At 46.6% G+C, this 16,215-nt stretch overlaps 1 long non-coding RNA gene across 3 annotated transcripts in view; it reads left to right on the top strand.

Moving 5' to 3' along the window:
* Positions 1-131: 131 nt before the first annotated feature.
* Positions 132-16,215, top strand: part of LOC138510071 (uncharacterized) — a 34,256-nt gene continuing 18,172 nt past the window's right edge. For 2 of the 3 annotated variants that reach the window (XR_011280311.1, XR_011280310.1), the window contains exons 1-2: positions 132-193; positions 9,517-9,613. This is a non-coding gene — a long non-coding RNA (uncharacterized lncRNA). Of the gene's footprint in view, positions 194-6,968; positions 7,548-9,516; positions 9,614-16,215 lie in introns of those variants that run through there. The other variant, XR_011280312.1, reaches the window with a different exon arrangement.

The following is a 16,215-nucleotide window of genomic DNA, read 5'->3' as shown; positions in this document are numbered from 1 at the left end:
CCCGATAGCATTGTGTGTTAGTTTAAAAGTTCGCCGACTTTTGTTGAAATGCCTTTATGCTGCCATACCGTGTCTCCGCATTTGTGTTTCCCGTATCCCTGAAATGCCGTTACGTCGTCATGACGTTGTCACGTAGGACGTCTACGTGTTTAGGAAGAGAATCATGGAGGAAGGTGGATTTCATGCTGTGCAGGTGTTTATTTTTGATTGTGTCTTTATAAGGTGCTTATACATCTCGGAAGTGTTTCGAAGCGTCAAGTATATTTAGGTGCCGGTGGGTTTGTTTTTCCTATTTGGATTTTTTTTTCGGAAACAGCTGATCTTTGTGTGTCTTCTTGTTTGGGTAAGTTTACTTGCATGTTTTCCAGCTCCAAATGGCAGTGGCTTTTTGGTGTATTCACGGGCTTTCTACAAAACTGTTCAGTGTATGCGCCGTCTTTCTTCATCCTCATCTTCGCAACAGGGCTTTCACTGTTTGAACAGCGTTGAACTCGTCTAGCTGGAAATTAAGCCCCCATGACGATTCCATTTTGACCACAGCCGCATGCTTGCTTCTTTTTCTGCACAGGCGGGCTTTGATGCCATACCTGCCTACATTTGAAAATCAAAAACTCTGAGAATGATACACTGCCCATTGCCACACAAGACTCCCAATTACACAAGGCTCCGCCCACATGTTAAAAAGGTAAATTATATTGACTGTGTGATCGGCTATGTACACACAACTTTATCAAATGAAACTGCCCTGAAATAAACTACCATTTTTACAGTCCTTTTGCATTTGGAAGCATTGCAGTGATCCCGATAAAGGCATTTTTGCTAACATGTGCAGCCAGGTCATCCCAGTTGCAGGCAAGGGGACCTCCTGAACATAATTTTGAAATGCGCACCCACACACCATTACGTTCGAAGACGGCCTTTCAACCTCTTTAAGTTGATTCTGCGAATATACCACTAGTTTCCTCGTTACAACTACGAGGCCCATAATGCTGTTAAGTCATTCCACGCTGGTATGGATCTTGTTTTGTTGGACGGAAATAAAATCATGGCATAGACTAGTATGAATTGTTATTCATTCTGCTATTTACTTAGCATAGATGCATGTGAATGGGCTTTTAAATGCTAAGCAGCCCGCCCCAGTGAGCTGTGGGGCTTGACAGAGAAATTGACCATTCCCACACACTTGTCTGCTAATGCCGACGTGGTGGGTTACTTAAAAGAAACAAAGAGAATGAGAGGAAAATGTCTGTAGCCTGTATAGTCCTGCTGAGACATTTCTTTAACATTTTATCAAGCCCTTGATCAGCGATTCCCTGGCAGAAACAAATAAATTTCCCTTAATAAGAAAATCATAGACAATTTAAAAAACACACCTTTTCAGGGATGCAGGTGTGGCAAATGTTGACTGATCCGGCCCTTCCAAGCCTCAGGGCTGCAGCAACTCTGGGCCTGCTGCGAAAGTCCGGAGACTCCATGCGCTTCCCTGGAGAAGAGCATGAAAACCCTGAGTCTCCGGGCTAAAACCCAGAGGTTAGGCAGGTATGTTTTGATGCCCGGTGATGCCGAGCCCGCCTGCTGGTGAGTGGCGCGGTGATATATATGCCAGACCAGGGTGCGAGTGCGGCGGCAGCCTGGGACTCTGGCTGAAGAGCAGCGCCTCAACGGCAGGGCATGATTTCTGTAACTTTACTGCCTTTAGGAGGTGAGGGGTTCTGATTTGAACATTTCATTGAGGGTCGGCCCAAGTGGCAAATTAAGTGCGGGTTCCCTTAATTTGTATTTGATAACGACCACGTATAAACATGGTAAACCGTGAGTATTTCCAATAACTACACTAGCAAAGTATAAAATGTGCCCACTTTTTAAGCCCAACAATGTATAATGAAATATTCAAAGAAAATAAAATCCAAACATGAGACGTGTGCTTTAATAGCACTTTTATGCGTTTTTGTGGGTAAGCGTCTGCATTGGAAACATGACAACCTGGTGTGAACTTGAGCAAGCTCAATTTTTAATGCTTTCCTCAAAAACACAGAACCGGAGTTGCGTCTACCAGTTAAAAAAAAAACAAAAAAAAAAAGTTACCTAGGCTGTCCACCCACATGTAACGACTTGTTCCCTGAAAATCAGTACGTGGCTAGAACCATAGAAAATATCCCCTCCAGTCTCCAGGATGACAACCTCTCTTGTCACATCCTTGGTAAATATTTATGGCTCACTTGCATTATTCATATAGAATGTGAGGAAAATGTTACATTATACTTAAACTCTTTTTGGCTTGGTAAATATAAACCTGTGGTAATAAGGCAAATGGCTAAAACAGATTTGCGCAATATGTTTATATTGCGCCGGAGCCCACAGGCATCAGGGTGCAAACATTCAACAGACAAGACCAACAGATTAGAGTCTAAACAAACAGTAGTGTTTCATTGTGTTGGAGGAAGGCACATATTTTAGGCAGCTAACTGCTGCTTTTCATGTGATTTCAAAATAAAAATCCCCCTTTGCAGTTCTTAACAAAACAATGGTCTCTTAAATAGGCCATCAATAGTAAATTGCACCCACTTTAAACGCCCTGCTTTAAGAAGGAAAGTGATCAGCAGTGCTTATGAGACCTGCAGCGCCTATTGGGCCGCTGGGAGGAGGTGTGGGGTGGTTTGTCTCTCCAGAGTGAAAGCAGGAGGTTGACAAGTTACCTCACCAAAAGAAACCTGGAGGGACAGCAGCTTTTGAAAAAGATTTACCGGCAAGCTTCCCTATGCGCTTGGAGTGGACTGCAGCAAGCTTATGGACGCTGAGCACACGCCCATGCTTCAGCCTGCAAGAGGAAGTCGACTCCCTCGGCGTGGGGCCCTTGTAGGCGCAGTTCCAAGTGCAGCTGCACGCACCTAGCGCCATGTCTGATTGCAGTGCGATGTGCCTAACTTTACCGTTCAGTGCTGCCGGGCAGTGCATTGAGCTGTACCGGCCAGAGTCTGTACCACAAGATGTCTTTCTTAATTCCCGCCCCCGCCTACCTTCCCAGCATTTAATCTGCTATCTGTCTGTATAGGACAGAGTTCCTTCATTCCCCTGTGTTGTCTCACTGACTAGATGCCTGCATGTTCGTGTATACTATGCTAGTTTACAGCGAAAATGCAGACTCCTAAGCAGTCTTGCCAGCAAGATAAGAGTATTTCGCCTTAAAACTAGCAATACTGTAGGCAGAGGTCTTCAATCTGGGGGGCACGGCCACAATGCCGGAGTGTTAGGCAGGATTCGGAGCAGTACCCTTTGGGTGCACTACAACAACCTTGACCTCCTGGCAATAGGAACCCAACCTTTGGAATAAGGCTGTACTACACAAGTTGGTAGTGTGGCTGAGCAGCTAGGCTTATCTCGAGGGATCAATGTGAGCATTAGGGTGGTTCCACAGAGATTCACAGTGACAAGTATCCAAATAAACACTTTCACTCAAGGTTTCTTGATTAAACAATGATTAATTTATTTAACAGTCAGTTTGAATAAGCCTTCTTCAGAAGGGGCAATATAATAGTAACACAAAAATAACTCCAAAATACATACTCTTAGTTTCTCCAAATCAGCAAGTACCCATTTGGGATGGCACACGGGCACTTCCTACACCCTCAGGTGACTTAAATAGCTAGGACACCATGGACATTAATATATCACTGGTACATTTAGAGCAGTACTGAGATGAGTGTTAAACAGGTTTCAGAATAAAACAAGAGATCACGCACATATTCTGAAGCAGGTAAGTACTTTTGAACCCCCAATGCAAAGTAAATTAACCCTTTCCTGGAGGGAAGATAAAAAGCAAGCAGAGGAGAGAAGAGTCATTCAGGGAGCCAGGCCAGCCAATGTCGCTTGGGCAAAAGTCTAGGTGAGCTGAAGCACTTCTTAAAGGTAAATAAAAGTCTTGCACAATGTTTTAGACGTCTTTGTCGAAAAAATACTCAACGTAGGGTTACAAGCTGGGAGGCTTATGAGAAGTAGAAGATGCAAACAGCTCTACAGAAGCAACCAAGACAATTCTCAACTGAGATCAAGTAAGGCTAGACAAGAGGCACGTTCTCTTAGACTGTACAGTACCTTCGGTTAGAAGAAATGGTTCCATCTGGCTTCTGTTCCTGTGTGGCTCTGCAGATCCTCTTGTTCCTGTGCCTCAGTCGTGGAGACAAGAAGGAGGACCTCTGAGGACTCCTGCAAAACAACGGGATGGTCGGCGACAGAAAAGGGCCAACTTCTATTCAGCGGAACTTCGCGGTTTCAGCTCCTTCCGTCTCAGCAAATAGCACCACTGCAGGCTCTCGGGTACCACTCTCGACTTTCCTCGCATCTTGGGTCCAGCACTCTGTTGAGGTGGCTCAGGTTTGCTCAGTCCTGCTTAATGGGAGTCTGGAGCATCTTCCACAAGCTTGGGTCCGACTTAAAAGTGATGCATTCCGTTTGGTGTTCCTCTCCCTTGCACTTTGGTTCCAGCAGCAGTGGTAGTACAACCAGCTCCGAGAGGATGTCCAAACGATTCACTTTAGAGTTGATTGGTCCCACCAACTCAAGGGGAGAAGTCGTCCTTGCAGGTCTTCTCTAGTCGTGGCAAATTCTGAGCAGCAGCACGGCTTCACCGGGCAAAACAACGGTTCAGGAGTTGCAGCAGGCATCTCTTCCAAGTTCTTCTTCGGATTCCTTTGTCCAGTGGTCGACTCTGCCTTCCAAGCCAAAACAACTCGCCTTTTATGCAGGTTTCTCCAGCCTAGCTGTCAATCACCCTGTAGGGTGGCTGTCCTTGCCGGACAGCCAGCTGGCCAATCACCTTTGGGTGCATTCCTGTAACCAAGGGGCTTAAGCACAGGGAGTTTCGGGCACCTCCCTCACTTCCTGCCCCTGCCAGACATACTGGCGCCAGAGGCGGGCTTCACTCGTGAATCCCGCCAAAGACAAAATGAACAAGGAGACCAAACCTGGTTTGGCATGCAGAGTAAAGAAGGACCTTTCCAGCAAGGAATGGCGAAAAAAGAAGACCAGGGTCATTTTGACAAAATGGGCACCCACGGGTGCCTTACTGCAGCTGCGAGCGCATCCTGTGGTAAAAACACACAATGGTAGCAAAAGGTAAACCACTGCTACCAGCCATTAACTGTAGAAAGGGTAACATAAAATTGTTACCTGAGAAACTAGACAAAGGGGATACTAAGTAACCTCTCCAGCACCCTATTGTAAGATGGTGTGTGCTGGGTCTAGAAAGTTACAAATTGTAAGTAAAGTCAATTTCACTTCACTGCTTTTAGAAACCATAGTTTCACCAAGATAAGGTATTTAAACCTTTGGGGAGTCTAAGAGACTTCCCTGTGCCACTGCACTGAAGGTGCTGTGTGTCACAATGCAAAAATGATGCCTATGGAGTTTGTCAGACTCCAAAACCAAAAAGAAACAGTGTTAAATCACAGAAAATTACATGAGCGAGTGAGAAAAAGGTCTCGCTCTCTCCAGGTTAAAAATTAAAAAGTCCTAGAATCCAGCAAAACAGCTGGGGGTCTCTAAGGTTGAGATAAATTAGCACATTTCTGAGAATTCTCCCTAAGACGGAGAGGAGCGGGTGGGCGTGATCCAGGATGGCGAGAAAGGAGAAGCAATACTTTTTGTTTTGGCTCACTTAACTGTGCCGCCCCCATACACATGCTCAGTCAGTGTGACGTGATGGGGGTGTGGCCACGAAACAGGAAATACAACGGACATGGGCTTTGCTGCATTTGGATTGTGCATCCAGGCTGCATTGTTGCTTCCTGCTGGTGCCGCCAGCGTCTTCTTGCCTGGTAAGGGATGCTACTTTTCTGCTCACCCCCCCACCACCACGGTTGGCGGGGTGCAGAGAAGCAAGCGTTTCAGGGCTTTCCTGGTCCCTCTGCTCCCCTCTCCTCCTGTGGACCCACCAATGTGGATGCGTTGGGAAAGGAGACGAGCAGGGGGGGGGCGGATCGCTGCAATGCTGGTCCACCTGCGCCCCTCTCCCTCCGTGCCCCCACCTTAGGGATGGAAGTACGCATTGCTGTTGTTGTATGATATCTGGCTCCCCCACGGCAGATTGCTGGGCTTCAGCAATCTGCGGTGGGTGAGCCGGATACCATGCAACACCGGTCCCCCTGCTTTGGATGGCCCTCTGCCTTGTCACCCCTCTGGACCATGGGCCGGCTCTGGCCGGGTCCAAGATCCGGCATCTGATGTCTGGCTGGATCTCGGGGACCCGGCCTGCCCCGGCCCTGACCAGGTTTCACCAAGCCCCCATCTTCGTCGGGGGAAGTTGGGGGCTAGGTGACCTAATCTAAGTTGTGCTCCTTTCCCCAGCCGCAACTCAACCATTTCCTTGCTGTTTGCTCATCCCGTTTGTTTTCTTCTGTCCTGATTGGGACAACACGGGAATCAATGGGCCATGAATATCACTGGAGTGGGGCATCACTGTTGAAAGCAGGCATTCTACATGCTGGACACATTGTTAAAATGTGCATTGTACGCGTTCATAGGGGGGAAAAAGTCATTTCCAAACTCAAAAATGCAGCTGAAACTTGCGTAGGTTTTTTTTTTTGGTCAGAGCACCATACCAGTACTCTAATTTGTGTGCCCTTGCTTTGTGTTTTATCACATGTTATATTTATAAAGATGTTATGTTTGTCAAAATGGTTAATCACAAATAAGTGCTTCCATTGTGCTGAAAGCAGTTATTAGGAAATGAAACTGGGTTAATGGGTGCAACTTTTGATTTTCATTACAGCGGCAAAAATACCCCAACCCATTGCCCAGCCCAACCCATCCCCTGGGCAAACACATTTTATAGCACTTGCTTTTTTATAAGTAATTGCAGAAAGTAATTTGATGAACACGTTTTTCATAAATAACATCTCGGCAATGGTCTGAACTTGCTGAGCTACCCCAGTAGCCATCTACTATAGAGTCTATACATCCCTAGATGTACTAATAATCACTGCTTTACCAGCAGTACTTTGGGTGCACCACTGCCATAGAGGTGATTTAAAGTGGAATTTGTGTATATCTCCCTGCCGTGGGTGCTAGGCCTTCGTCTGCATGGGGCACCATATGTTGCAAAGAAGCCAGGGGCCCATGTGTCTGGCACGGAAGCCGCAGCAGAATCTGCTGCTACTTCAGCGCTGTCACCGAACTGCAGTAAAAGCTAAATGGCTATTACTTGATGTTTCGGAAAGTTAGCTCGGTCGGTTAAGCACTCCCATGTCGGATTCTATGTAACAGATGTAGATGTATGATTGGAATGCCAGCAGGCTGGACTTATCAACTATTCTAGGCAGGGAATAGACAGGGTAACATATATAACACTGTAAGAGAGAAACTAGGGGTCGTCAAGAGACTGTGCGCTTGTTAATGCCGCCAAAGATTTAAGGAAGAAATGTATTGTTACAGATTGGATCTGCTGCGTCAGGATACTTCCACTGGTGCCCCCCAGAAGGTACCAGGATACATAGACTAGAGAATAGAAATTGAAGAGAAGTCCAACGCGCAAATCCTAGACATTTAAAATTGTAAGTAGTCCAAATGGGTATTTTCTTAAAATAATTTTTCACATCCAGACTTGTAATGCAACAGGTATAATCTTTATATTTGTATCAGAAAGAACCAGCTGACACGTGTTTTGACCCTCTGGGTCGCTATCAAGGCTGTACAGTAGTCAAAATCATATGTCAACAAAAGGAATAAGTATAAATCGAGCATTACTGATCCAGTATAAACATGCATGGCATAATGGAAAATTAGTCAAAGAAAATAAATTAAATCATTGTGAAATCATGGTATCCGGTCATTATGTCAAACATTTTTTCGTCATACAAATATGTCGAATCAAAAGTGCCAACTTTTTTTTTTTTGAATTTCTTGTTTTTGTATTTTTAAGGGTTTCGTTTTGTTTAGTTGACCAAAAAAAGATGTTGTTGTTTTTTTTTTTTTTTTTTTTGTTAAACTGGGTGGGGGCATTCGAAAAGAAAAATTTAGGCAATTATGATTCGACATATTTCTATTTTGAAATAGTGACTGTCGAAAAAGTCACTATAAACCTGAAATCGTATTATAAATTCAGTTGAATTCCATACCATGATTCAGTAGTTTGGTGAGGTGATTGAAGCGTATTGGTCATGGATGCACACATCAAAGGGGAAAAAAACAAAATCCAAACATAATAATGTTAAGCACCATGCTCTGTTAAGAAAATGTTACACATAACAAAGAGATGACGAGGTACTGTGAAAAAAGAAAGGGAGTCAAAAGGTGTAAGGGGCCAGAAAGTACACATGGTAACATCTCATAGGCAAGGGTGGTGTGGATTTGAAGTAGTCAGTGCTAGCAAAAGACCAATGCTTGTAAAACATTAGGAGGTTGAGTCACCCATGAGGCCAATATTTGTACACCTTAGGAGGTTGAGTCACCCATGAGATGGATGGCATTATCTGTCTGGCAAGTGGCAATTAGAGTAAATGGGGTGATCAAGGAAACATAATGTTGGCTAATTGTTGGAGATGTAGGAAGGGTTGCATAATGTGTATCCGGATAGGCACATCAACAATATGAGAGTGGATGGCTAAATGAGCCCAAGACGTGCGTCCACCTTAAGAAATAAAGATTGCCAAATAAGAATGGTAAGAAAATCAAAATATCTGATAAGGAGTATTGTCAGATCAGTGAAAAATCAGGAATCTTACCCTGATGCTAGATAGCAGGAAATGATAGAAAAATGGGTAGAGCGGTTCAAATGAATGTAAATCGGTTTGAATTCTGAAAGAACCAGGACAAGTGTTAGACAGATGAATGTCTATAGGTATTGGGTTGGTAAGCTAAAATGCATGCTGAGCTGGAAAGTAGTCTCCTGTTGTGCAAAGTAAAGGGGCCCAATCCCGATCTTCATTACGATTAGGCGCCAAATCTGTCTTGCTGGTAGTGATGCATTCAGCTTTTGGTAGTCACCAATGCGTGACGTCATGCGGATGACATCATGCGCACCACGGAGCGCGCGGCATCCATGGATATATAAACAAATGCTGTATTTGAACAGCATGAGTAGAAAAAATCAAGAGGGGCCAATTTCCATCTGTAAGTGGGCAAAGTCAATTTTGTATTGCAGTATCTGTTGTTGGTGGCTAGCTAAGGCACTGGCCAGACGGGTAATGCCATCCAGCTCACAGGTGACTCAACCTCCTAAGGTGTACAAATATTAACATATATAATTAGCTGGTGCTCTCTTTCTTTTGCTTTCGCTATCATTTTTTGTCTCTGATGGAGTATGATTCGCAATTTCAGGTATGTGCTCTAACTGCTCTGTCAGCTGGGGTGGACTGGCCTATAGGGAACTTTGGAGTTTTCCCAGTAAGACTCTACACCGTAGGTCCCTTTTGTGGGTGGGGGAGGATGTGCACAGACTGGTAGATTGTAGTGCGCAAATATTGGTACTGTTAATATGGTACGGCTAAAATATATTTTTTTATTGTACTTTTTCAATTGTAGGAACACAATGGCTCCATCATCCCATCTAGGACAGCAAAGTCCCCTGCAGTAGTGGCACCATCAAAAATCCGGACATCTGTAGTAAGACTAGCCGAAAGTAAGGATGCCTTTTTTTTAAAAAAGTTTTGCTGTGTGGCAATTTTAAAGATCTAAGTTAAGTCACAATCTGCGATTTCAAGTCTACCTTTGAGGCTGTTCCTTTCTCATGCCCAGTTTGGGGTGGTACTGAAAGTTCACATCTCATGTGGCAGTTACATTTACAGTTCACTATGTACTCTCTCCTGGTTTCCCAGTGTTAGGTCCTGCTTACTAGATGATGCCCCAATAGCTGGTTTTAGCCCCAGCTCATCTAACCTTATTTTTTTTTTAAACTCTTTTTATTGTTCAACGTTGGTCTCAACAGTTACAGCAACTTAACCCATCAAGAAACACAAGTCGACAAGGAAAGATAGCATTTACATTCAACATTATATGGACGTTTCATCATCTGAGAGCAAATCACACAGATAGGTACGGAAGGGGCCCCATATGTCTTTCGGTCGGCTTGCCCCTGCCAAAGTCAAAACAAATTGTTCCTCACGTTCATTGATGTATGTAAGTTCGCAGAGGAAAGTGGTCACATTTGGTGGCACAGGCATCTTCCAGGCTTGTAGGATACATTTCTTCGCCACAGCACATGCAACATTAAATAGCCTCCTGGTTTTCTCCGAGCACTTGCAATGTCTCCGAATAAGTATTTTTGGGGGTTTAGTTGTGGGGGTATCTGTGTAATTTCGGTCAATATTTCGGCCACCTCCCCCCAGAATCTCAGGAGAGGAGGACACTTCCAGTACATATGAAAGGAGTCCGCATGTTGGCCCCATCCCCCCCCATGTTCTGCAACAAATTTTGCCATTTTAGCTGGCGTGTAGTGTAACCTATTTAGGAGTTTAAATTTTATCAAACGTAATCCTGCATTTAATGAAACCTTTTCTGTGAGTGAACAATATCTGCTCCATTTGTCCTCCGGGATAGGTGTTTGCAAGTCTGTCTCCCATTTGTCGTTGACCCGGTTCACCGAGGGTGTGTGGGCTTGTACTGCCCCATATAGTTTAGAAATGCCTAGCCCAGCCTTCATGGTGATGAGTTGTGTGTAGGGGTGTTGAGGAGGTTCATCTGGGAACATTGGCCATCTTTTCTGAAATGCGGCCCTTACTCTGTAGTATTGTAGATTTTGAGTGCCCCCCCCCCCCATCGCTCTAGTAAAGTCCTCTCTGGTTGCAAATTTACCATCTATAAACATATCGCCCACCTTCATTTCCATGCGTGGATCCCAGCCTTCCTGGATACTCGCATCCGACATAGGGGGGATGCCCGGAAAATTCCACAAGGGGACCTCTGGGTTATATGGTGTTTCCAGCTCCAGCCGTTTACATAATGCGCCCCAGGTCCTGACCGTGCAGCTGACTGGATCGTAATCACAGGCGTCTTTGTGACGTGAGTTAAATAGGATCGACTTAATGTCTTCTGGGAATATAGTTTGTGCTTCCACCCAGGTGTGTGGTGTTTCCCCAGGTTCCTCGTACCAATACTTTGCAAACTGTGCCTGGACGACCAGGTAATGGAGCTCAAAGTCTGGAGCCGCTATACCTCTGGTGTCATAGGGCTCTGTCATTTTCTCCCACCCAATTCGGGCCGCCTTCCCGTTCCATTTAAAGGTTACCACCAGCAACCGTAGTTTCGAGAAAAAATCTCTACCTGGCCATATGGGTATATTTACAAAAAAATATAATAGTTTGGGGAGAGCTATCATCTTGAGTAGGGCTATCCTGCCGTACAGGGATATAGGGAGGTGTTCCCAGGTCTGTAACTTGGTACTCGATGTTTGCAGCGCCTTCTCATGGTTGTCCGCATAGAGGGTTTGCCTGGTCCTAGACACTAACACCCCGAGATATCTAATATATTGGTCCGACCATTTAAGGCTGCAGGTGTTCGCAGGGCATTTAGTGTGGGGTGTGAGCAGGAATATTTCCGATTTGGTTATATTAATGACGTATCCTGAGTAGTCCGCAAACTCATGTATATCAGTTATAATCAGTGTTATGTTTTTTTTCTGGTTCGCGGATGTAGTGTAACGTATCGTCTGCGTAAAGTGAGATTAGCTGGATAGAGCCTTTCATGTTAATTCCCGTGTCTCAGCCGAACCGCAGCCGCCATAGGCTCAATGGTTAGCGCAAACAAGATGGGCGAGAAGGGACATCCCTGCCGAGTTACTCTACCCAATTGGAACATCTCAGAAATGGTTCTATTAGTGCAAACTGTGGCGCCCGGAGCAGTATAGAGCAGCCTTACCAATCTGATAAACACGGGTCCCATCCCAAACGCTTCCAAAACCGTGAAAAGGTAGACTCATGATATCGAATCGAACGCCTTTTCTGCGTCTAGGGCTACAGCTGCTGCGCTTCTGCCCGCGTCAATCTGTGCCATTATACTAAATAATCTGCGGAGGTTCAGCGCGGTGGATCTCGAGGGAATGAAACCATTCTGATCGGGATGGACTAGTGTAGAGACAAGGGGCAACATTCGATTCGCCAGTACTTTAGCAAAAATCTTGGCATCAACATTGATGAGCGAAAGGGGCCTGTATGATGACATGTCACTAGGTGGGCTATGGGGTTTGGGCAACACAGTAATAATGGCTTCCCTCATCGTCGGGGGTAGTATGCCTCCCTCTAGGGCTTCCTCCCAGGTCTCCAACATTATGGGAATCAGTTCAGTGCGGAACTCCTTATAGAATTCAGCCCCCAACCCGTCAGAGCCCGGTGCTTTGCCCGACGCTAGCCCCATAATTGCCTCACTCATTTCCTCCGCAGTGACCCGTTAATCTAATGCCATTTTACTCTCATGTTGGAGCCCCAGCGACGCCAAATATGTTTTAATCTCGGTAGTCGTTTTCCTATCTTTATTTGAGTACAGCGTCTGATAAAATTTGGCAAATTCTCCATTTATACCCTCCTCGCTCATCTGTACCTCGCCAGCACCGTTTCGTATGATAGTGATTGGGTGCGGCTGCCTCTCATGTTTAATCAGGTTAGCCAATGTTCTGCCCGCCTTATTACTCTCACCATATCTACGTGCTCTGGCAGGGGCAGCTATATATTGTATTTCTCTAGCGGCCAGATCATTAAAGTTTTGAATATGTTTATTAATCTCGGCCAGAACGGCCTTATCGTTTGTACGGCTATACGTCCCTTCAAGGCTGTTCAAGGTATTTTCTACCCCTTCTAGCTCCCTCCTCACTCCCTTCAGGAGGCCAGTGGGAGATAATTGCCCCCCCTAGCCCAGACCTTAAAGGTTTCCCATACCGTAGAGACTCATGCCACCGACCCAACATTATTACTGAAAAACTCTGATATTTCATCCCGTAGGGCCTCCACTACACCCGGGTCACCAAGTATCCCACCCGGCATTCGCCATCTTCTGGCAGGTCTAGGAGCATCTCTCAGCCTGAGCTCCAGTGTAACAGGGGAATGGTCGGACAGTGTACGGGGCAGGATTTCACAGCTGTCCAGCGTCTCAAGAGAGGTTCTGTGATATAAAGAAATAGTCTATTCATGATTCACTGTCGTGAAAGGATGAGTAGCGGGTATAATGTCTAACGTCTGGGTGTAATGTGCGCCAGGCATCTATTAATGCCATTTGTGGAAGGAGTTGCCCCAGTGTCAGTGCCATTTTTGGTTGGTGTCCTCGTTTTCGTACTGGATCTATCCATCACTGGGTTCAGGGCCATGTTGCAGTCCCCCCCCCCACCCCCCATATTATGGAGGAAGCATCTAATTTGTTGAGGATCTCATATGTTTAAATAAAAATCCGGATCATCGATGTTGGGGCCATAAGTATTAACCAAAGTAATTTGCTTTCCCGCTATTTTCCCCCACACAAGAACAAATCTACCCATTGCATCCACCTTGTGCCCCTCCGCCCGGAACCCCAGCGAGGGATGGATGAGAGTGATGACCCCCCGGGACTGGGACGAATAGCTCGTGTAATATCGTGTCTTTCCCCATTTGGGCATTATATTCATATTTACTGCGTCCATAGCGTGAGTCTCCTGTAACATCACGATCTGAGGGCAATGTCTAGAAACATAGTTATTGACCTTCCTGGCCTTCATCGGGTTATTTAAACCTCTTACATTCCACCACAGCAGCGGTATTCGCAGCCCCCCTGTGGAAACATTCCCATGTGTAATGACATGTGCCATACCATCAACCAATCCCAGTATTCACATGGCGGGAGCAGCAACCGCAACTGCGAGACCACTTAACCTTCAAACCAAGCGCAATTACAAAGCAATTTACCCCCCTCCCCCCTTTCATCCGCAGCTCAACGCAGCTAACTGTTGTCTCGCAACCTGACCCCCCACCTGCATCATCTCCCCCAACTCGACGATGCAGCCCGTTAACACTCCTAACTAGCCCGGTGGGCTTTCCTATTGAGTTAGTGGACATTTACAAAGGGGCAGCCAATGTTGCCACTTGGCCACCCACACCGGAGGCCCCAGGCTCAGTTACGGAGATTGGTCCAGTCTAGTTGTATCGACTTATATGAAGGAAAGTGAACAAAATACCATTGCGGGGATGGTGTAGCTTCATCCATTTGCCAGGTCTCTTCAATCTTCACCAGGATTGAGTCTTGCATTTTGATCCACATTTCGGTCTCTAGGAGGCAACAGAACGGAGGCCTCCACTTATGCCATGGCTTCAGCAGGGTTCTCAAAGAAATGGGCCCTCCCTCCGTGCTGGATTCTCATTTTTGCGGGGAACATTAAAGCCTAGGGAACACTGCAGAGCGGTAGCTGTCTTTTAACCATCTCATAGGACCTGCGCTGTGATTGTATGTTCGCAGAGAAATCCGGATAGATGTGGATTCTATTTTCCTCGTATTGTAGCGTACCTTTTTCTCTGGACAGCCGGAGTATTGTATCCCTGCCCCTGTAGTTGAGGAGCCGTGCGGGGTGGAGCGCCTGGCTTCGGAGGCAGTGCAAGGGCACGGTGAGCTCTTTCAACAAGGAAGTGGTCCGAAAGGGATCCTGTCCCCAGCACAGACTTTAGCAGCTCTTCCACTTGCCTTTCCATGGAGCCTTTGCCAAACGTCTCCGAAACCCCGACTATCCGAATGTTGTTTCTGCGGGACCTAGCTTCGAGATCCTCGCACTTATTCTGGGTTTTGCGCAGTTCGGTTTGAAGTAGAGCTATGTCACGGACATGTTGTGCGAGTACATTTTCGTTGGAACTTATTCGGTTCTCTGCCTCCGTAATGCGCGTGCTTTCCTTTTCCACTCTCGCCTTCAGGATTGTAGCCACTATGTCGTCCAACTTGACGTTAACAGCCAGGAACCCATTCTGCACGATTGTTGCCAGGTGATCCAAGGGGTCCGTGTCTCGACTTTTGGATGTTTGTGCTGTTTCCCCCGCCCCCCCCCCCCGTTGTCGCCTGCGGTTGGGAGTTGGCAAAGGAACCCATTGGGCAATTTTTTTCCCCCGTGCAACCTTCTTCTCAGTGCGGCCCATTAGTTACCACCACTGGTGTGGGATGGATTGTGTTCTCCCACGTATACATGCTGGGTGCCACGGAGACCAGAGTCTGATGTCAGCAGTTGTATGGGAGGGTGGCATAGCAGCCTTAGCCCTGTCTGCCAGCAAGGAGCTTGTCGCAACACAAAATGAGGGATTTGAGGCTTAGCGCGACCCAGGTATATACTCCCTACCTCGGGTCGTTATTATTGAGCTCTCGTGACCCTCTCCCGTGCGGATCACTCACCGCGCCAGCGGCACTCGAGGGCCTCTGCTTCGAGCGAAGCGCGTTGCTGCAGAGCCTTCGACCTGGTCCCACCGTCCTGGTCCGACACGGGGAGATCCGCGATCGTGCCTTTTCCCAGGCGGGGGCAGCGATGTAGTGCGTTGCAGTCCCTCAGCCGCGCACGGGTGTTGACGCGTCACCCCTCCCCCACTCGGCCGGCCCGCGGCTGCAAGCACCGGGCTCAGATAGATGCCGCGTGGAGCCCTCGGGCAGCCGCGTAGCAGCCCAGCAGTCGCTGCAGCCTCACACCCGGATATCTCCATTGTTTCGGGGCCGCCGTGGTCAGCTTTTTCAGGATTCCTTCCTTGGACCTTCCGCCGCAGTATTGTATGGTCAACCGTCAACCAACTTCGAGCTGGAAGGATGAATTTGTTGCAAGGATTTTGAACGAGCTGGAGCTCTCCACCTAGGCGGCCATCTTGAACGTGCGCAACAGCACCCCCCCATCTAATCTTAATTTTGAAGTCTCAGGTAGACCCTGTATCTTTGGCTAACTGTTAATTTTCATTGAAGCATCGCAGCATCGCTCCAAGCGTCAGTGTATCAACCTAACCACCTGAGTCCCAGCAAGAAAATTCCAGTGAAGCGCTTGACCCATTCACACAGGCAGGGAAGGATTTCTTTTCCCTGTGTACCATTGGTTGTGTGGACTTACTGAAGGTTTATATTGGCCCTGTGCAATGTCCATTAAGGTGTGGTTTTCCCCATCTGTGGCCTAGTCCAGGGCCACACTTCAAATTTATTTTTTTTGAGCTATGACTTCACGATCTGAACAGGGAGTCTTCTGAGACTTGTATCAATATGGTGTTTTTTACTTTTTCAATCCAACCAGTATTTCTGAACTGTTTTTGCTTGGGC

The sequence above is a fragment of the Ambystoma mexicanum genome, chromosome 6p (assembly GCF_040938575.1).
Source record: "Ambystoma mexicanum isolate Mex_15411 chromosome 6p, UKY_AmexF1_1, whole genome shotgun sequence".
NCBI lineage: Eukaryota > Metazoa > Chordata > Amphibia > Caudata > Ambystomatidae > Ambystoma > Ambystoma mexicanum.
This window is presented reverse-complemented; position numbering and strand designations above follow the sequence as displayed.